At 40.5% G+C, this 23,181-nt stretch overlaps 1 long non-coding RNA gene across 1 annotated transcript in view; it reads left to right on the top strand.

Moving 5' to 3' along the window:
• Positions 1 to 21,691, top strand: part of LINC02915 (long intergenic non-protein coding RNA 2915) — a 29,395-nt gene extending 7,704 nt beyond the window's left edge. The window contains exon 2 of the long non-coding RNA XR_010323093.1: positions 21,117 to 21,691. This is a non-coding gene — a long non-coding RNA (long intergenic non-protein coding RNA 2915). The remainder of the gene's footprint in view (positions 1 to 21,116) is intronic.
• The last annotated feature ends 1,490 nt before the right edge of the window (positions 21,692 to 23,181 follow it).

Genomic DNA, 23,181 nt, shown 5'->3' with positions numbered 1-23,181 from the left:
AGTGATATATACCATTTTCCAGAGTATAAAATTATATACTCCATTAATAATTGTGCCAGGAACAGTTAATATATGTGCTTATCCATGCTCCACTGAGCAACCAGGTCTACAATCCATGATGTTTTAGTCTCGATGATGCCAAATCTGTAGAAGCCCGGTCCAGAGAGAGTAGATAGTATGAATATACACAATCTGTTTTTCTGAATACATGTTCAGAATATGTCCAATATCCTGAAGGCGGTGAACCAAAGTGGTAACCCTACATTGATACACAGCATTTGTTTAAGATGAAATTAGTTGAAATTTATCAGGAAGAACAAGGATTGGCTTCTTAAGGAATTCATGTGTTAAATGTCAGTGGCTATAACTTTGTTCCTCATATGAGGTAATGTTTTCCTAGGGATATTTAACAATGTTTAGCCGTCAATCCATTGGCATCACCTCAAAAGAAACACCTGTATTCACACTAATCTGGTGTGGGTTCTCAAAAACATCAATTGTGAGCTAGAAAGCATGGGATGTGGTAAGAAGAGAAGGCATTAAAAAAGCTCTGCTTTATACAGCATTATCTTGTGGGACATATAAGATCAGTTGCCATCAAGTCAATTCCAACGCATGGCAACCCCATGTGTGTCAGAGTAGAGCTGTGCTCTATAGGGTTTTCAGTGGCTGATTTTTTCAGAAGTAGGTCTTCAGTCCTTTCTTCCAAGGTGCTTCTGGGTGTCCTCAAACCACCAACCTTGTGTTTAGCAGCCAAGCTCTTAACCACTTGCACCACCCAGGGACTAATTAATTTGCTTACGTTTGAATTGAAACTGAAAGTACAAAATAAATCTATTATCTTAGACTAAGAGCCTAAAGAAGCTGGAATCTATCACTTGAGGAGAAAAATAACTTTACTCAGAAAAAGGGGTATCATTTAATGAAATAATAAGAGCGATTCTTCAGAAAGATGGCAAGGCAGTGTGTTAGAGGCCAGAGTTCTTTCAGGCTCATAGTAGGAACGATGTTTTTGAGAAGAATAATAGCCCATGTAACAATATAGGCTTCTGTGAGTGGAGGGAAGAATAATAAACTACCCTGATGCTATTGCCTGTGATGGGGACAAGAATTCCAAAAGCTTTGGAAGTTCAGAGGAAATGTCCAATTCTTGCAGGTGATGGCTTTGCAGATCCCATAAAGTACTTATCACCTTCCTTTTAATCTGTTATTTGTAGCTAAGTTCCTTCATAGTTAATTTCAGTGTCTGATTCATGTTTGAGACCCCACAATACTTATTATAATGTTTTATATATTTTAAGAATGCACTAAAGATTTTTGGTGACCTAATACGCTATCAGGGCTCCAATCCATCTGTATTTTAATGAATTCCACTATCAAGACATTTCTTATTTATCCTATGTCTATAAGCTTATTCAAGGGGCCCTAGGGTTGCTATGAGTCAGAAGGGACTCAACAGCAATGAAATTTGGTTTGGTTTGATGGTGCAGTGGTTAAAGCTCTCAGTTGCTAGTCAGCGCTGCTCTGCTGGAGAAAGATGTGTCAGTCTGCTTCCCTAGAGTTACAGTCTTGGAAACACTATGGGGGCAGTTCTGCTCAATCCTATAGGGCTGCTATGAGTTGGAATTGACTCCAGTGCAACTTTTTTTTTTTTTTGATAAGCATATTCAGATCCAAGAAACCCTGGTGGCGTAGTGGTTAAATGCTATGGCTGCTAATCAAAGGGTCAGCAGTTCAAATCCGCCAGGCGCTCCTCGGAAGCTCTGTGGGGCAGTTCTACTCTGTCCTGTAGGGTCGCTATGAGTCGGAATTGACTCAATGGCACTGGGTTTGGTTTTTTTGGTTTTTTATTCAGATCCAAGTGTAAGAACTCACAATCATCATTCATTCACCCATTCATTCATTTATAATAGGTACTTAGTAAATGCCAACTGTATTCAAGGTTCTCTAAGCCCTGTGGGGCTAGAAATAGATGTTACAGTGAAAAGAACTTATAAATAACAGTACTTTCCATATTAGTGAAAAATTTTATGTCAGAATTTGTGGTGTTGGGTACTGTTGAGTTTATTTTTACTTACAGTGACCCTATATGACACATTAGAACTGTCCCATAGGGTTTCCTAGTCTATAATCTTGAAGGGTCACCAGGTATTTCCTCCTGAGGAGCCACTGATGGGTTTCACCACCAACCTTTCCATTAGCAACCAAGCACTACCACGGCTCCTTCAGAACTGATTAAATAAAACCAAACCCGTTGTCATCAAGTTGATTCCGACTCATAGCAACCCTATAGGACAGAGTAGAACTGCTCCATAAGGCCTCCAAGGCTGTAGATCTTTACAGAGGCTGACTGCCACATCTTTCTCCCACCAAGCGGCTGGTGGGTTCCAACCAGGGACCTTTTGGTTGGCAGCCGAGCACTTAACCACTGAGCCATCAGGGTTCCTTTCAGAGCTGATAACCTAATTAAATCTAAACTCAAATGAATCAGTACTTAATTGGTGCCCACTCTATATTACACTTTGTTCTAGATACTGAATTTTGCTTTCCATCCAGAATATTCATTAATGGAATATGAGAGAATGACTTCTAGAGATAAGTGAGATGAGCCTGACCCACTCAGCTTTGAAATAAGACTTAAGCCAGCATCGGTATCTAGAACTGTCCTTAGGCAAGAAGTGTCTGGCTGAAACATTCTATACCATGGTGACATTTTGGTTCAAAAGGACAACCAACCTACGAGATGAGGGATAGAGATGAACAAAAGAAGGTCCAATACACAACATGGATTCCATGAAGTCCTTTTCCTTTCGGCCTCTTCTTCCTTTGCTCTGGGAAGTCCCACCACTGAAAGAAAAGGCCAACTGTTCAAGATGAAATAGTACCACTTTGTAAATATGAAGAACAAGACTTTTGGCTGCATACAGGTAATGCTACGAACTAGACTAGGACATGCTTAAACTCCCCCCAGGTAAAAGGAGCTACTCAAGGGGAAAGAATACAGAAGGTAGTGTGTGTCCTTGACCAGAAATCTGAAGTGTTAAGTGCAGCAAGGAGACTGGCACAGGCCTAGTTTATGAGCTGAATGTAAAGAATGCAGCTCACAAGTATCTTAAATCCTTGAGGCACTAGAATGGCTTTATCCTGAGCAGCTGTATCAATACAAGCCTGTCTTTGAGCGGATCCCCCAGCAGGTGACTCAGCAGTCCTGACACTGCCTGGGAGATAGGCTATCTGCTAGAGAAGAGAGGATCTTTTCAGGTACATCACAATGGCTCTGTCTCAAATAACCTCCCCTTGCCTCTGTGGCTTAGCTTCTAGAAACTAGATGGAGTTTCTAAGGAAGTGTGTCCTTAGCAAGGGAGATCCAGCTGGGCCCTGCCAAACACTGGGGGTTTGATTCAGCGTTATCTTAGTCTACTTATTGAGACAGCATTTTTAACCTTCCAAAAAGGCTTGTTATTTCTCCTAGAGGGTACTTTGTTTGTTTTTCTGTGCATGCTACCTATTAGCTGGCTGATTTCTCAATCCCATTTGACTTCTAAAGTTTGGGGCTATTAATATGCTGGTGAGAGGATAGTGGTAGCTCAGTGGTAGAATTCTTGCCTTCCATGGGGAGACCTGGGTCCAATTCCCAGCCAGTGTCCCTCAAGAGCAGCCATCACTTGTCTGTCAGCGGAGGCTTGTATGTTGCCTTTGAGAACAATGGGTGTTTGCAATTTAGAATGCAGAGACTACAGAGGACTTATGGCCAGGAACACTTTCGAGCTCTTGAGTATTCATTGTTTTGTTTCGTTTTTTCACAAGAGGTAATTGTAATTCAGAGGATGTAAATAAACATAATCTAGAGTCGTCCTGGCTTCAGTGTCTGCCAAAACCAGGAAACAACAAGTCTGATTAAGACACAGAACTCCAGAGGAAGCCAACTAATTGCTTGCTTACTTTAGTCTGCCATGTGTCTATGATGATTAACTCTCACGCCCCCCATTCTCTCTGGGCACTAGACTTTGATCCTTCCTTACCTGTAAACAGAATCAGGATGTGTCCTGAAGTTCGGCCAAAGTGCATCTGGCCTTGGGTAAGACATACTTCAAAAAACACACATTTCTGCATCGGTGAGCAAGCCGGGGGGGTGAGGAAGGCAAAGACGTCAGCACAAGACTCAGACAGCCATTTGCTTATAACACATTATATCAGAAGCAAATATTCATCTGCAACTCAGGGGACAGAAAAGCAAGAATCCACCCACGAAAAACATTGGTCTTCCACGTTATAAATAGTTTCAGGAAAGCAGTACAACCAAGTGCCAAGAGGGTAAGGGGAAAAAAACCTAAAAGGAATGAAATCTGTTTTACATAAGATGAAGAAAGGAAGGAACCGTAGTGAGGGGAAACATTTAGGCATGTATTCAGGTAGGTGTTTCAAAGCCCATCTTCTTGCCTCAGTCATTTCACCTACCAAATGGGCATCAATATATTTCCTTTTAAAATGGACACTCTATTGATTGTAATTTTTTCCAGCTGTTCAGACAGACCTAGTTTTTGAAAGAAAAACTGGGTAATTGTATTAACAGACATTGTGGTTCTATCTTCTTTTTAAAAAAATCAGACTTTCAAAAGGAGGAAAATTATTGTCATCCTGGAAAGTGGTTCCAGGAGAAAGTAGGCAGCTAAGAGGGCAAATGTCCATGATTTTGCCAAAGGCAAGGTGATGCCCAATTTATAGAATAGGATATTTTTACTATGCAATAAAAACTAAAAATTCAATCAGAGGTGGGTAATCTTTGGCATTAGTGACTCATCTCACTGAATATTTCTGAATTGATTGAAGTGACCATATGTTTGGGTATCAATAGATTCCTCTCTAATATATAAAAATCAGTGAGCAGCATTGTTCAGGTGCTAATGGGCCAGATAATTTACAAGCTATTTATATATCTAGTAACATAAAGATTACTTGTTATTGTAAGTTAAAAATATGATTGCCAGAAGATATTTTTCATCCATCCATCTATCAACCTCCTTGTCTCACAAATGAGGAGCTGGCTGTCAGGTGACATTGGGCAAGAGAGAAATCAGAATACCAATTTTCTGACCCAGTCCAGTGTGGGTTCCATTACTTCCACTTAAATGAATTGTCAACAAAACTGCATCCCTCTTGCACTTTATCATGTCCAACGGGTGAACTCGTAAACCTAGATTCATCTTCTCCATGCCAAATGATGTGTGCGACTGGAAAATATTCTGAGATACTAATCCTTGTTTTTCTCTTTCTGAATTTTCCCCTTTCCCCTATTCAGTCCAGGGGTAGGCTGAGTGTTTTAATGCCTCAGGGGAGATACGTGACTGACAGAACTAAAAGCAGACAAACTTCCTGAATTATACCTTCAAAAGCCCAAGCTCACTGAGGAGGAACAGAATTTGAAGGAAAAAAGGAAAGGGTCTTGACAAAAGCAGGTGGGAGAGAGAGAAATTCCCCTGCCAGGGCAAGTCTACAGAACTCAGGATCTACTTCATGGAAACATTCCAGAAATGACTTCCAATTGTCTATAGGGGGATGGATGAGTCAAATGGCCACTGGGATTTCCTGCCTTGAAGAACATTCCTATGTGCTGAGAGTGGCATGAAGCAACAACAAGGCTCTGGGCCTCAAGGGTCATGTTGGTAGGGACAATAAACAAATCAGCAGTAAAACAACGAGTACAGGTGAACCCTCCCAAGACCCCGATGCCTTGATGCCTCATCTTTGGCATTGATAATTCTGGAACATTGATAACACCCCAGTGGAACCTATATTCATTTCCTAGGGCTTCATAACAAAATATCACAAACTGAATGCCTTCAAAAACAGAACTTTATTCTCTCACTCTCACAATTCGGGAATCTGGAAGTCTGAAGTCAAGGTGTTAGCAGGGTTGGCTCCTTCTGGAGGCTCCGAGGGAGGACTGTTCCATGCCTGTCTCCTAACTTGTGGTGGTTACCAGCAATCCTTGGTATATCATGGCTTATAGATACATCACTTCAGTCTCTGCTTCTGTCTTCACATGGCCTTTTTCGTGTGTGTCTGTCTGTCTCTATGTCTCCAAATCTTCCTTTTCTTAGAAGGATGCCAGTCATTTGATGTATGACCCACCCTAAGCCAGCACGACTATGTCTTAACTTGATTACATCTCAAAGATCCTAATTCCAAATAGATCAGATTCATGGGTACCAGGGGATAGGACTTTATCACATCTTTCTGGGAACATAATTCAATCCACTATAGGACTGCATTAATTTTGACACAAAGGAGGTCTGTGAGTGTCTTGAATGATCTGTCAGGTGCATCTTGAGGAAGTGAGACTCATGCAGAACAGCAAGAAAAAAAATAGAATTTAGTACTCACAGGTCCTAGAGAGGAAAGCATAGCATGCCTTGATGACGACAGAACCCCTCGTTGCAGGGCCACACAGGGGGTTTCAAGCTGGAATTGTAGTAGAGGGCTTATGTATGGCAAGTAGGGTGGGGCCTTGGGGTCTCATGTGCTGAAGTCTTACTGGTCAATTTTAAAGTTTCTAGTGTATTGGCACAGGGAGAGGGAGAAGCCTTCATCACAGGAAACCATATGGGCCATGGCCAGGAGAGCCAGGTAGAGACCACAACTGTTGAGAGGCTACGTGATAAAATAAGAGCAACCATGTCAGAAACTGGGTGGAAGTGCAACTAGGAGGAATTAATGGATACTGAGACAACAAACTATGTAAGCCACAAATGGGTCTTACGACAAGAATCCCAAGAATGATTGAGGTGAATTGAATTATCCTCCCAACCTGGCCAGATGAAAAGATTCAGATTTAAAATTAAATTGATTTTTAGAATACAAGTGTTATTTTTCACTCAGCTGATTCTGTGGACTGAGTCATACCCTCAAAGGGTATAGTGAGAGAATGAGTACCATTTTACTATTTAGCTGATGGAAATGCAATTAAGAAGACAATTTCTTGGGGAGAATATACCCCATGTGAATCAAACAAAAGCTGAAGATGATGTCTACATGAGCTCTACCGCTGATGCCCAAGATGAGCAATGAACAATGACAGCCAACCTTGAAGGATTTAGATCATAAACCCCCCAGGTACGATGGCGGAGTAAAGTCAGTGTTCAGTTAGATCAGGATGTGAATGCTCTCTCATTAGAGGAAGCTTGCATCCCAGTCAATGGACTTCACACCATTAAGCTGAGCCTATTAGGGATTCTAGAGTAAGAGACCTTTTTCTGGTGTTTAGCATTTTTTTTTTCAAATGATAAAATATTGTATTTTGATGGTGGTTGGATTGTTTGCTAACTGTATTAAATTCAACATGGAGTGAAGGTCATCCTGTCCAGGCTTAGAGCAGAAAATAACTCTGATAAATGGAACTAGGATGCAGGTCTTTGCGGAAGTTGTGAAAGAAAAAGCCATACCTCTAGATATATTGTTGGAGTGGTTGAAGATGTCTCAATCAAAGCAGAGTTGAGAACCTAACAGACCCATTCCTATGCCAAGAGGTATCTGGGTGGAGTAGTCATCATGATGCAAATTGCCAGTCTTCTACAGTTGGCTCTTTGTCTTTTTTATTTTTACTTTTAATCTAATTTTTTTAACCCTAGATACTTACCCTTACTGACATCTTTACAACAGGTTTTATGTGGTTATCTACTTATTTGTTGTATACACATGGGAAATCCACTTTTTTCAATTAATTTACATTCCTTACAAAACCACATCTACTATGATTACATTAAGCCCGTTGCCGTCCAGTCCATTCCAACTCATACATTAGTCATCAGTTTTTCATGGTTAATGAAGCCACTATAGATGCAAGTTCTGATGAGCTGAAATCACCTGGGACAATTTTTTCACATGTCTCTAGGTAAAGCACATTCATACAAATGCAGATTGCAATCGCTGGCCGAGCAAAATGACATTGTAACTATTTTCAGTCTTCCAAAGAACTAAATATTTTATCTAAGTATATACATAACATTAGCTACTTCTGAATATTAAATTTTCCAAATTCATCTCTCCCTCTCAAAATGAATAAGTACATATTAAAAGTAGAATTGAAAAAGTGTGCATAATTTATTACAGTTTTTTTTTTTTAATTATACCAACTAGAAGCAGAATATGTACAGCGGCCCTGTGTTCCAAATTTCCCTGTTAATTTAGGAAAATGTTTGCTGTGATCTGGTGGGAGAACCACAGCATAATAGAACCCTTGGCTTATTTTAGGGCCTTGGCAAAAAATTAGGCTACTGATAAATTCAATACATTTCAATTTCACTCTTGTCCCAGTTCAAGAATTCCCTTTAATTGAATATTTTATAGATAAGGAATGGAAACATTAAAAAAAAAAAAAGTAGAATTGCTAAAATCTCTGGTAGAGAAAGCAATTCAGACCATTCTGTTTTCCATTAACCATGTGTAAACTGTCAGATACCCAGGTAAAAGGGAGGGAAGTGAGATGATAGGAAGTGAATTGTAGGCCAATAAAAACATCAAGCAACTGGATCTAATTGGCACATATAGAATATTTCATCCAACAACACCAGAATCCAGTCTTCCCAAGCCCACATGGAACACACCTTAACAAAATGTAGAAGAAAATAAGAAATTATATGAAGTATGCTCTCAGACCATAAAGGAATTAAACTAGAAATCACTAACAGAAAGATATCTAGAAAATACCAAAACATTTCAAGGTTAAAGAGCACACTCCTAAATAACACATAGGTCAAAAAAGTAGTCACAAGAGAAATTAAAAAATATTTTGAACTAAATGAAAACGAAAATACAACTTAACAAAATTTGTGAAATGCAGCAAAAGCAGTGTTCAAAGAAAAAATTTATGGCATTGAGTGCATATTAAAATATAAGGAAGACCTAAAATTAATAATCTAAGTTTCCACCCAAGGGAACTTGTAAAAAAAAAATAAATAAATCCAAAGTAAGCAGAAGACAAGAAATAATAAAAATTAGAGCAGAAATCAATAAAATTGAAAACAAAACAAATGAGAAAATCGGTGAAACCAAAAGCCGGTTCTTTGGGAAAAAATCAGTAAAACTGATAAAACTCCGAAGAGGCTTAACAAGAAAGAAAAAAGAGAAAACACATATTACTAATATTAGAATGAAAAAGGGGACGTCACAAGTGATCCCATGGACATTCAAAGAATAACAAAGGAATACTATGAACAACTCTGGGGCTCTGGTGGTCCAGTGGTTAAGCGTTTGACTGCTAACCAGAAAGTCAGCGGTTCGAATCCACCAGCCACTCCTTGGAAACCCTATGGGGCAGTTCTACTCTGTCCTGTAGGGTTGCTATGAGTCAGAATCCACTCGATGGCAACAGGTTTGTGTTTTTTTAATGAACAACTCTATGCTCATGAATTTGTTGACTTAGATGAAAATGACAAATTACTTTTAAGACATAATCTACCAAAACTCATCCAAAGAGAAATAGATAATCTGAATAGGCCTTTATACATTTAAAAACTTAAATAAAAGATTAATAACTTTTTAAAGTCAAGCTGTGCATTTTCAACACAACATAAATAGATAGACCTTTGAATCTAAAAATTTCCCAAAATGGTAAGACTGTTAGGAGCATGAACAAAGTTAGTCTCATAAAGCTTCCATTATACACTTGTAAGTTTTTAAGAAATAAACTGCCTGAAAAAACTAAAGAGGTAAGATGCATATTTTCGTGTTCCTGGGTAGAGTCAGGTATAGAAAAGGAAAAACTGGGCAAGAATAAAGCAGATTGTGTGTATCTGCCTCAATCTTTGAATCATGATGTAATTGAGTACATTCATTATAAGAACTCTTCTTTCTCCAGCCACAACCCAGTTGGTAATTCCAAGTACCTGAAACACCTATCTGGACACGGCCAGGATTGAGATTTGACTTAGAAAAGGCCCTTCTCTTTCTCTGAAAAAATTTTGTACTGGGCAGAAAAGACTAATAGGGAGAACACCATGATGTTCTCCAGTCTTCCTTGTGATCTTCAAGTCCAAAGGGACCAAAGTCAGTCCATATCACATTGTTTCAAGCAACCAAAGAGGGACTCTCTTGGCTCTGTCGTAGAAACCATATGAAACAGAGGAGACAGAGAACATGTTTATAAGCCTTCCTGAGGGAAAATACTCCAAAGCTCAGCCGAAGCTTTCACACACATAGACATGGGTTTTTCTTCTTGAAAATAAATCTAGATGAGTCAACTTGATTTGTACTTGGATTCTGAAAACTAATATCCTTTCCTACAGCCTTTTGCAGCAAGCAGTTAGATGGAGTACTATTTGAAATTGTAGCTATATTTATCTGAATGTCTTGATGGACTTATCAGAGAGAGGTTTGAGGGAGTATCACAGATATCTTTCCTGCCCACAAAAGAGCTTTCTAAATGTTCGTGTAGATCTATTCAAGTAAAGAATTCCAAAAATGATTTAAACAATTGTCACTTGGTTTCAGACAATGTACAGATTTACCAAATGAATAATCTGAAGTGTCCATTGTGACGTGCTTTTCAATCTATCCACTTAAGTACCTTGGGCTTACTTTCCTTTGCCAGCTGGCATTCCTGTGATTGCCTGCCTTGGACAGGAAGGGTAAGAAAATAGGGTAAGTAAGGGTAAAATAATTGCCCAATGTTTCTTGCTCCACTGGACACAGGCATTTGGGATTCATCTGAGCTCCTATATACCACATATCAAATTTCCCCTAAATGGACTGGTTGTAAAAATGACGGGAAGGCTGTGTCTGACTTCCTCTGACTTCTCAGCGGGTAGGGAGGGGGGAATCAGCAGCAGCAACAGCTGGGAGGCTGATTCCTATGAGGCAGAGGTCAGACATACCTCCACCCTCCAACGTTTTTACCAATTTTGACACCAGCCATCCCTCCTGTGGCATTCTCTGCTTCTCTGCTGGATTCAATAATTCATTGCAGTGGCCACACAGAACTCACGAACCATACTTACAGTTATGGGTTTATTAGGGAAGTGAGAGGTTACAATTCAAGACACCGTTCTTCAATCAGGATAGCCTCTTCTCTGCTGTGCCTACAGGGAGGCCTCTCTCTGGCCCTTAGCCCCTCGGTCCCTCCACCTGGCCTTTGCCCTGCTCGGGAAAGTGTTAAAAAGCTCTTTAGCTCTGCCAATAAGTGCCCAGAGGTACCCCACTCCACCAGTAAGCCTCTGCCTAAAAGTGCTCAGCTGTCTTGCTCTGTGGGACATCAAGCCTACTTCCCCAACAAGTGCCCAGAGGCACCCCATTCCACCAGGAAGCCTTCTGCCAGAAGATACTCAGCTCTTTCACTCTGTAGGTTGGCACACCCACAGTAACCATATTGCTCCACTGGCTGGGAAACCCCCTGCCCACTACACACTGTCTCATGATTCTGCTGCCACCATTTCTGTACCATCATTTCTCTCCATCTTGCTCCTTGTCTGGTGTTAACAGCTCTCTCTGTCTTCTGGGTCTCGGAGGTTCTCAGCACAGGGACCCTGGGTCCGAAGGATGTGCTCTGCTTTCATCTCTTCTTCTTGGTGGAAGTTAGGTCCCCCCTTTCTGCTTCTGGGATGGCTCATTTTAAGCCTACTGGGATGGCAAAACTAACCAATTCCCTCGTTAGGGTTCCAGACACCTTATTTGCATGGCACCCCAACCACAAGGGTGCCATACACCTTATTTGTATTATTAGCAAGCTGTCCAATCTCTCTGGTGGGCCAGAAACACTGTATTTGCATAGTCCCACCCAATCATTTGGTGGGAGTTACAAGACCATGATGAGAAAGGCCATATAAAAGTGATCCATTGTACCATACTGGTCAAGAAGGAAGGGAAAAGCATGGACATTTATGAGCTGATACTCAGTGTCAGGCACCTTGGCTGGGTGGTTTTCATGCATTATCCCAAGCAATCAGAGGAGATGACAATTCACGTAAATCAGAGGAGATAACAATTCAGAGGGGAGAAGTAACTTTTTTAAGATCATATAGTCAGTAAGCCCAGGTCTGTCTCCTTCTAAATCCCTCTTAATACCTTTTCCCGGTAGCTTTTGTTTCTGAGTGGCAGATGTGGAAATGCCTCTATTTGTCTCAGTTCTCTTAGGTAAGACATCACCCTACTAAATATATGACCTCACTCAGCATGTACCAGGAGTGTTGCCAAGGCATCTGGAACAGTGAGAGTGAGGGTAAGGGTATTTCCTTGATCATACTGAAACCTGCTCAACAGGATATCTCAGACTGGAGAAACACATCCTTATTTCAGCAAAATAATCAATAATGGCATAAGATAAAGACAAACATTTGGGTTGGCACTAGCCATTAATATAATTCCTGATGGAAAGGACAGTAGAATGATATGATGAGAGTACGTGATATGGAGCTCAGTTGTATTTTAGCATGCTCTGTCTCTCTTTGTTCCTACCAAGATCCATAGATTTTTATTGTTGTTTGGCATTAGTCCAAATCCTCTTTTTCCACCATAACTCCTGGGAGTCAATCGTGAGTCAATTAAGTTGGCCCTCTCCAAAAAGTACCTTAGCTTTCTTCACAATCACCTTCAATACCTCATGTTCCAACAAATGTGTTTACTACAAGCACAAAAGACTAAGGATGTAGACAGTTCTGTAGCATTTCCCAGGCCACAGACACCTTAAGAAGAAATTATTCAACTTCTGTATTTTCATACAATGTTCCCTTAGAAAATTACTGGATACCTTTTTTCCTCAAAGTACACAAGGGTTACAAAGAATTATAAATGTATGCTGATATTTATTTTGATCATTTCACCCATTAACTCAACTGAGTATTCCCAACCTCTAAGAAACTTGCTAAACTCTAGCAATTTTCTATGGCCATATTGGCATAAAGTGTCAAAGTTCTGAAGAACTATGTTTTCTCTCCCATGTGAGCTACTGAGGTGAACCAATTCATCTGGTGACCTTGATCGCTCTTCTTGTGTCCGAACAAGGTAGGACAGCTTTGTTATATGCCTCCTTATTAATTTTCAACTGATATGAGAAACCATATTAGGACATATTTGGTGAACACAGTTCAAGGAAAGCAGAGATGATGATAATAAAACTTAGAACTTTTTGTTTGTTACCATATTGGTTTAGTAAGATGGACTGGAATGACTACTGTCCTAATTTTATAAATAAGGAATTCAAGAAACAGCAGTGCTAATGACTATAGCAACTTTTAGCCCTTTCCGGGTTGTGAATTCTGGGTACAGTAATCATTTGCATTCACCCTAACCTAAGATTTCCTCAGATGCCTATGCTTTAGACTCTCTGAGTTAGAGGTACCTTCCATTAAGCTTAACTCACATCAAAAGCCTTTCAGACTTAAGACTAGTAATAAAAAGCTACCTGTGATGGTTAAGGTTGTTGGACCATGTTTCTCTGTGATTTGGCAGTTATGTAATGATGTAGTCTGGCAGTTATATAATGCTGTAGTTATCCTCCCTTTTGTGATATAATGCAATCACCTCCATGATGTGATCTGATGAGATCAGCCAGTCAGTTGTAAGGGGAGTTTCCTCAGGGCTGTGGCCTGCATCCAATATATATGGACATTCTGGAAAAGTTTGCTGGCTTTTGTTCACTCTGGATCCTGTATCCGGCTCATCATCTGACCTCCAGTTCTTGCGACTTAGGCCAGCATCATACCATCTTACCTGCTTATCTTGGGTTCATCAGCCCCTGCAGCTACATGAATCAAGAGAAGCCTCCATCCTAACACCTGACCCATAGTCTTAGGACTTGCCGGTCTCTATAACTACATGAGCTATTTCCTTGAAATAAATCTCTCTCTCTCTCTGTGTACACACACACACATACACACACACACACACTTACATATATGCTCCACTGGTTTTGTTTCTCCAGGGAACCCAGCCTTATGATTGAGGGTCCTTCCACTCGCCAGGAGAAGCTTTCAGAAGAAGGTTTTGACAATAGCCAATAGCATTCCTCTGTGAGGTTAGGAATGGCTTGGAGTGGGAGAGGAAATGAAAAACCATGCTGCTTCCTCTGTCTACCATTCTGTTCCCCCTGACTCATAGCAATTATCTTATACCTCCTAAGATAGTTTTCATGCACAGCACCAGGAAGATTGATTTTCCCTTAGCCCATAAATGTAAAGTAAGTTATTTCTTGCATTCTCATGATGATCACCACATCCGTCCTCTAGGATGAACTTCCTACAGTAGAGTTAGTCAATTCTCCTCTGTACCCTAACACCAGCCTGAATATACTACTATTAAATCATTTTGAACTCTCGTATATTAAAAAAAAAAAATTTTTTTATATTTGTTTGTCTTAAAATATAAAAAAGTTTTTCATTAATGTAAAGAAAAAATACATGTACTATGGGCTTCATTCCTTTGATGATGCCATGTTCTTCTATTACTTGGGGGTTTAGTTTCAACAGCCTAAAAGAGTTTAATAAAATTTATCCTCACCTTATTTAGATTTTTTTTCTTTTTTAATGTTGTACACCTGGTTGGTGATAAAGGTGTCCTTAACCTGCTACCAGGAAGGCATAAAATTTGAGCTGTCATGACCACCAAAATAGTTTTCTATTCCTGAGTAAAAAACTTAGAAGCTTGAAACAACATCCATTTATTATTTCACAGTACTATACGTCAGAAGTCCAAGTGGGCTCCGTTCAGCTCAGCTTTCTGCTCAGGGTCTCACACGCAAGGTATTAGCCAGCTGCGATTATTGTCTGGGTGGGGCTCAAGGTCCTCTTCCAAGCTCACTGGTTGTTGGAAGAATTTATTTCATTTTTATGCTTTCCATATGGCCCCTTCCATATTCAAGCCGGCAATGGTGGGTCAAGCTCGTCTCATGCTTCAAATCTCTGACTTCCTCTTCTCCCAGCCAAAGAAAACTCTTTGCTGTTAAAGTGCTCATGAGATTAGCTAGGCCCAACTAGACAATATCCCTTTTACCATATAAAGTAACATAATTATGGGAGTAACACCAAGGGGTAGAAGTTGTAGGAGCCATCATAAACTCTGCCTACCACAACCATGAGTGTGATACTTTTAATAAAATGTAACCACATTTTTTTCATCTTTTTGTCTTTAACAAGGATATGATCTTCTATGAGGGATGTTTAGAATTGTGAAATGCAGACTGCAATCCTGAAGCAGTCAGAGAATAACTAACTCAAAAATGGAATTAATCACATGGTCTTGATTTCTGAAGAAGTGTGTGTTATCCACTCCGGGAAAGTATTAATAAAGGCAGCCTTGATTTCAGAGACAGAATGAAATGCCAATGATTCCATTAAAATAGTTCACTGACCCCACAAAAGCAAGATTGTGGCCACCACTAAAGTGGGAGATTCGCTATCCTGCTGTGAAGCCGCAATTTCTGTTACACTGGGCAACCTAGAGTTTCTGAGCTAAATATGACTAAGCTGCTTCCCTGATTATTATAATGGAGTTAAATTTCAGCTATTTATCTGTACAGCATTCTATTTATTGTTACAAAACTATACCAACCATAATCATTGTAACAACATTATTATGTTTTCTAGCTTAAATATTTAGTCTATGAGTTAAGAAGAAGGAAAAATCTCCAACAAATCAACCCCATATGTTATTGGGCTCTTGCGCCATTCTGTCCGGAAGAAAGAAGAAGGACTAAATCAGCCCCAACCAAAAAAACCAAACCCGGTGCTGTCAAGTTGATTCTGACTCCTAGCAACCCTATAGCACATAGAAGGACTGCCCCATATGCTTTCCAAGGAGAGGCTGGTGGATTTGAACTGTTGACATTTTGGTTAGAAGCCAAGCTCGTAACCACTGCACCACCAGGACTTCAAATCAGCCCCAAGAGTTGCTTTTAGGAAATGGACTAATAGAGAATCAAGGGGACATGAAATCTATAGAAGAAAAAGAAAAAAAGCACTTCTTAAAAAGTTACTACCATTTGGGACAGATTGATCCCTTTTCAGGAGTCCCCAGCTAGACTTGAACCTCCAACCTTTGCATTAGAGGCCAAGTTCCTTAACTGCTTGCAGTTGACCTCAGACACTAATGCAAAGGTTGGAGGTTCAAATCCACCGAGAGGTACCTCAGAAGAAAGGCCTGGCAGTCTACTTCCGAAAAGCCAGCCACTGAAAACCTTATGTAGTACAGTTCTGCCTTGAAACACCTGAGGCCACCATAAGCCAGAATCAATTCAGTGGCAGCTGGTTTGGTGGTTTCTCTGGCTTTTGTTTTTGCTTTTTAAGTCCCTTTTGGGTAAGTCCCTTGAATGGAGAGACTATTTGTTTCTTAATTTATCTTTTTGTCTTCTACAAGCAATGCCTGATTCAATGCCTACTTCTGTGACTTGATCGTGGCAGGTGCACAAAAAACATTTGTTGGATAACGAGTGAACGAGTGTTTATTAGAAAGTTAATTAAAAAGCATTTTACTAGTGAAAAATTGAGATTAAGCTTAATGTTCAAAAATAGAGAACTATTTAAGAAGGTCATGAGGCCCTTAAAATTATGTTGAGGAAAAATATAGTGTAAAGTGATGTTAAAATGTGATGCAATTTGTAAATAAAAATGTAGGTTACTGAGCAGTATACACAAAAGTCCCTTAGTTGTACATATAAATATTTTAATAATAAAAAAATCAGGTAAAAAAATACTATGTTAAGAAAAAGAAATACAAATACTATGTTGGGATGCTATGTTGGTTATCTCTGGGCATCAGATTACAGGTTGTTTTTATTTTCTTCCACGAAATTTTTCTTTGTTTTTTGAATTGTGTTCCTTTGTGACCAAATTTGAATAAACACGTGTTACTGAAAATAAAGAAAATGAATCAAGTCTGAATTGCAACCTGGGGCTTTCAGTAGCACACAGCTGGGTTTTTGCCAGAGACACCACGTCATTTCCTTGCTTTCAGTGGCATTCATTGTACTGCGGAGCATTTTTCCCAGCTGAGATGACACAATGGAAAGAACCATTCCTGTACCAGACACTGAGCTATAGGAAAGTGGAATGCCATTTGGGGCATCCGCAAATCAGGAAGTCAGGTCATGGAGCAGGGCCAGTATGCGAGTCTTATGTCATTTGCTGATCTTCAAAATATTATACGCACTGTAATCCCCTCTCTCTGGTCATCAGCCTCTATGAAGAGGAAGGCCCTTTCAGTAAATATCCTTTAAATAGAGAGAAAGAAAAAAAAAAAAAAAAACAGTTGCCATAGATTTCAACTCATGGTGGCTCTGTATGTTGCAGAGTGGAACTGCTCCATAGAGTTTCCATGGCTGTGACCTTTCAGAAGCGGATCACCAGGCCTTCCTTCCGGGGTGCCTTCAGGTGGGTTTGAACTGCCAACCTTTCGATTAGTAGCCATGCACTTAACCATTTTCTCCACCCAGGGAATCTAAACAGAGAAAGGAGGAAGATTAAAAACCACAAATTACTTCAGATTAGATCTTAGTCAGAATTCTGCCCCAGAGTGGAAACCTTTTCCCAGAATTGGCTTCCCTAAAAAAATTGGGATCCACAGCCTTAGGTCTTTCTCAGGAAAACCTAAGAGCATCATTAGAATCAACTCGCCCTTTCCTTCACCTTCCCTTAAACTCCTGTTGTTGCTTAGATTTCTCTGAAATCCTTAGAAAAACTCCTTTAAAACAAGTGAGTACTTAGCTCATTGGACTATTTCCTCCATTTTCCGCCCAAGTGGTAAACAATGGGCTCTATTCAATGCGGACGGTCTGTGAGCTGGGAACCTGTTTGCAGACAAAGCTCGTTGTCCTTGGGCAGGTTGCCAGGTCCATGCCCTCCTCTGTTCACCTCCCGGGCTCTCTGTTTCTGTTATAAGGGGCACCTGACAGAATGCAAAGCCTTGTCATGGTCCTCTGACCCTCTAGCTCAGTGTCTCCGTTCCCTTCAGACCCAGTGGAATACCACCCTGAGCTCTCACAGGAATGCATTTGAGAATGGCCTTTCAACAGATACTAGAAACAACCAGGGGTAGCTCAGGCCACAGTCCCATGAGATTCCAGAAGGACTACCAGTTTTTGTTTACGCTCATTTTAAGGTCTGTGTCCTGACTTTCCTCCCAAGTGATTTCCTTCTTCTATTTACCATAAATCTGAACATCTCTAGCCTGCTGAAAACCCTTCAACAACTTCCTGCCAAACTAAGATGAATTCCTTGCCCCCAAATCTGGCACTGCTTACCCCTTGACCTTCATCTCACACCCTCTCCCCATCACTATCTATGCTCCAACCACATCGGACTTCTTTAATTTCCTCCCAACTACAAATTCATATCCCAGGTCAGGGCTTTTCTACACCCTGCTTCCTCAGACTGGAACTGGCATCCTCCTCTTTGCTTAGTCCAGTGATTCCCGAGTGCTTCAGTCTCAGCACCCCTTTACACTCTTAAAACTTACTGAGGACCCCAAAGAGCTTTTCCTTATGTGGATTACATCTATTATATATTAAAACTGGAAACCCTGGTGGCATAGTGTTTAAGATCTACGACTGCTAACCCTAAAGGTCGATAGTTTGAATCCACCAGGCGCTCCTTGGAAACCCTATGGGGTAGTTCTACTCTGTCCTATAGGGTGGCTATGAGTTGGGATGGACTTGATGGCAACGGGTTTTTAATATTAAACCTAATTTTTAAAAAAATTTTAATCAAAAATAACTGATGATACTTTAACATAACATACTTTGTAAAAAAAAAAAACTACATTTTTTGAAACGAGAAGAGTGGCATTGTTCTGCATTTTTGCAAATTTCTTTAATATCTAGCTTAATAGAAGCCAGATGAGTTCTTGCGTGCATTCTGCATTCAATCTATTGTGATATCATGTCATGTAGCCTCTAGAAAGCTCTACTGTGTACTTTTGAGAGAACAAGAATGAAGAAGGTCAATAACTTCTCAGTATTATTAGGAAAATAGTGCTGACCTCTGAACTCCCCAAAAGCGTCTCAGGCAGGAACATCAGGGATCCCCAACTACACTTTGAGCACTCCTATTCATTCTTTGGAAACCCTGGTGGTGTAGTGGTTAAGAGCTACAGTTGCTAACCAAAAGGTTGGCAGTTTGAATCCACCAGGCACTCCTTGGAAACTCTATAGGGCAGTTCTACTCTGTCCTGTAGGGTTGCTATGAGTTGGAATCGACTCAACGGCCATGGGTTTTGTTTGGTTTTTGGTATTCATGCTTTATGTCTCATCTTAAAGTTCAATTTACAAGGAGATCTTTCCTGACTTCAGAAAAATAGATGGGGCCTTCTTGTTATAGCTTTTATAACACTCTTTGTACTTTTCTGTTAAGACACTCATCATATGTATAATTTCATTAATAATTTGCATGAGGGTAGGGTCTATGTCTGCCGCCTTCACTAGTGAATCTTCAGAGCTCAGCACACATAGCAAAGACTCCAAAAATCTTTTGTGGGAGGGAGAGAGGCAGGAAAGAAGGGTGGGAGGGAATCAGACCCACAGAGACAACTCCCTGACAATTGATTCCTTCATCAGTATGTGCACAGAGACCTAACTTACCAGAGCAGGCTGCTGCAGCCCTGGCTTCTACTTCCGTCTGAAAAAGGGTGGGAGAAAGACTGGGGTGATGGGAAGGAGGTGAGGCAGTCCAGACTGATAGTTAAGAGTGCTTTTGTGCCCTGGCATCGTTCGTTATCCACAATTTGCCAGTCACTCTCCTAGGCACTAGAGGATACTTCAGTAAACAAAACAGAGACAAAGTTCTGGCCTCCGGGAACTTTGGCTCCAGGTGTTTGTCCTTGTCTACTAATTGAAAGATTGGCCGTTTGAACCCACCCAAAGCTGCCTTGGGAGAAAGGCCTGGTGATCTACTTCCATAAAAAGTTACAGCCAAGAAAACCCTATGGAACAGTTCAACTCTGTAATACGTGGGGTCCCCATGAGTCAGAATTGATTCGACAGCAGTGTTTTTTTTTTTTTCCCCTTGGTTCAGGGACCTTACATTCAGACCTGAACTCAACTAAATGGATTATTATGGGCTACTTGCTTAACCTCTGTTTCATTTTTCTCATCTGTACAATGTGGAAAATCTTTTAGAGTTTTCTGGTGAGAACTAAATGAAAGATTATCTGAAAAGTATCTAATAGAGATTCTGGAGCTGAGCAGATGCTTAATAAATGAAAATAGTGCTAGTGGTAAACCATATTCCAAAATTGACTCCCCCCGCCCTGCCCCAGAATCTAACCATTCATATGATGTCATTTGGGTTGTTTGGCAGGCATGTACTTAGGGAGCTCTCAATGCTCAGGAAGGCTGCGGTACCGCTCTTCTTGGGAAGAAACACCATCTCTGGCTTCCTTTATACTTCAGAAAGCGCCGGGTCACATAATATTTTTACATTCTTCCATAATATTAGAGAATAAAACTATACTATACAAGTCACCATCTCACTCTTAAGCCATGGGGTTGCTTCTACACAGGCTTTCCAGGGGAATGGCTCTTGGAATTATGCAAAGAGCTATAGGGCCATTTTAAAGAAGACATTCATGGCCAACTGTTTATAACTTCACCATCTACTCACATGGGCTTATAGTGTATCATACAATTACTGACACTTCCAACTTCACCTCTGACTGAGTTGGGCTTCGTCTTTCTGAGAAACAGTGCTTCTAGCCTCAAAACAGGCTTAGCAGAATCAACAAAAGTGGGTTTAGATCTTTGATTTTTTTCTCTTTCCACGTACTTTTGGTGCATTCTGTACAGTTAGTACCATACTAAAGAATCATATTAGCTGATTTTGTTCTGTGTTACCAATCTGGTAGAAACATTTGTAATTAGAGAGTATTCCAAAATGGAATGAAATAAAGTTTGGGAATTATTCATGTGGATTTAATTCCCTCAGACTACCCCCATTGTTCTTTAGCAGGAAATAGTTATGTGTCAGCTATTCAGAATCACAGTTATTATTCAGGAGATGTAGGTTTAGAAGTTTGATGCCATGGCAGACCTCACTGACTTATTGAGATCATTCTTCAAGTTAAAGAGCAGACTGATGTCTGAATCGACTGGAACACATATGGCTTCAGAGTGTGTCAAGAAGACCTGAAAGATCCCACAGAGGAGTGAAATTTATTATTGGCCAGAATGGTGACAGGAGACCCCAGAGGACTGCGCCGCAAAGAATTTGCTGAGCCTCGTGGCTAAAGTCCCTGGCCTAGTTTGATCTTGAAGTCATTGTCTTGGCTAATCCTTCAAATCTGTTCCTGTACTTAGGAGCCACTCAGCATGTGGCGGAGCTCTCCCTCCCAGGCTCCTTTACATCGACCTGTCAGAGCAGACTTTCAGGGGACATGCACATCACATCAAGTCATCCCACAGCTGTCCCTTTCAAATGAGTTGGAGCAGAACCAACTATATGGAGAAGTCATAAACGAGGAAACATGCAACCCAAGGATATTCAATGGCTTTGCATAGCTCTTTTCACAGAACACTCAGTCTCTTGGGTGTGTCGTGGGTTGTACAGAATGTGAGTGTAAGCAAACTGACTCTTGGCCCATTTGTGGCTCACTCTGCCTGACAGGAGACTCAAGAGAACATTTGGGAGTCCAAACTCTTCATTATCTCAATGAAGTGTTCTTCAATTTCATAGCTCCAAGAAGCAACAAATTTCAGAGCTGGGGTAAAAGGATTTAGGAAAGCGAAACCTAGCATTTAGCCCCATGTCTGTGAGTAACTCTCATTGTATATTGGAGCGGGGGTGGGCCAGAATTGTTACTGGCCTCTGTTTCTGATTTCCCTCTTCCCTGGGATCAGAGGATTGCACCGCAGGAAAACTAATATCCAACCGGGCTCCAAGTGTTAAATAAGAGCTGTGCTCATTCCAGGCCACTAACAGGTCCAGGGTTCCCGAGTCACAGACGATTAATTTGAATGTTGAATGAGTTTTGCAGGTGATTGGGTGAACAAAACAAAACCCAGGAGATACATAAAGGTGGAAACGAGGAAGTTATAGTTGAATTATTTGACGTGCTTCCCTCTAATGGTTCTGAATATGAAAGAGCTACCGATCTTTCAATAGGATGAAGTGAATTAATAAATTTAGCTTTTTTGGCTTACATTAGAATATAAAAATAAACACATGGGGATGAACCTAATATGCTCACTACGATAATATTTATAAGGCACTCAATAAAAAAATGGTACCATGTAAAATGTCCAAGTTATTGGTAGTGGTGTTGTTAGGTGCCATGGAGTCACTTCTGACTCAGTGACCCTACGTACAACAGAACAAAACACTGCCTGGTCCTCCACCATCCTCATGATCCTCGTTACGCTTGAGCCCATTATTGCAGCCACTGTGTCAGTCCGTCTCATTGAGGGTCTTCCTCTTTTTCACTGATCCTCTACTTTACCAAGCATGATGTTCTTCTCCAGGATCTGATTCCTCCTGATAACATGTCCAAAGTATGTGAGACAAATTCGCGCCATCCTTGCTTCTAAGAAGCGTTCTGGCTGTACTCCTTTCAAGATAGATTTGTTCATTCTTTAGGCGATCCATGGTATAGTCAATATTCTTTGCCAATGCTGTAATTCAAAGGCCTCAATTCTTCTTTGGGCTTCCTTATTCATTGCCCAGCTTTCACCTGCATATGAGACAATTGAAAACACCATGGCTTGGGTCAGATGCACCTAAGCCCTTAAAAGTGATATCTTTGGTTTTTCACACTTTAAAGAGGTCTTTTGCAGCAAATTTGCCCGGTGTAATGCATTCTTTGATTTCTTGACTGCTGCTTTCATGGGTATTGATTTTGGATCCAAGTAAAACGAAATCCTTGACAACTTCAATCTTTTCTCCATTTATCATGATACTGCTTATTGGTCCAGTTGTAAGGATTTTTTTTTTATGTTGTGGTGTAATCCATACTGAAGGCTGTAGTCTTGCTTCTTCATCAGTAAGTGCTTCAAGTCCTCTTCACTTTCAGCAAGCAGGGTTGTGTCATCTGCATAACACAGGTTGTTAACGAGTCTTCTCCCAGTCCTGATTCTATGTTCTTCTTCATATAGTCCAGCTTCTAGGATTATTTGCTCAGCATTTTTGTTGCTGTTAGGTGCCATTAAGTCAGTTCCAACTCATAGCAACCCCATTTGGAACAGAACGAAACACTGCCTGGTCCTTTGGCATT

This window comes from Loxodonta africana, chromosome 10 (assembly GCF_030014295.1).
Source record: "Loxodonta africana isolate mLoxAfr1 chromosome 10, mLoxAfr1.hap2, whole genome shotgun sequence".
NCBI lineage: Eukaryota > Metazoa > Chordata > Mammalia > Proboscidea > Elephantidae > Loxodonta > Loxodonta africana.
This window is presented reverse-complemented; position numbering and strand designations above follow the sequence as displayed.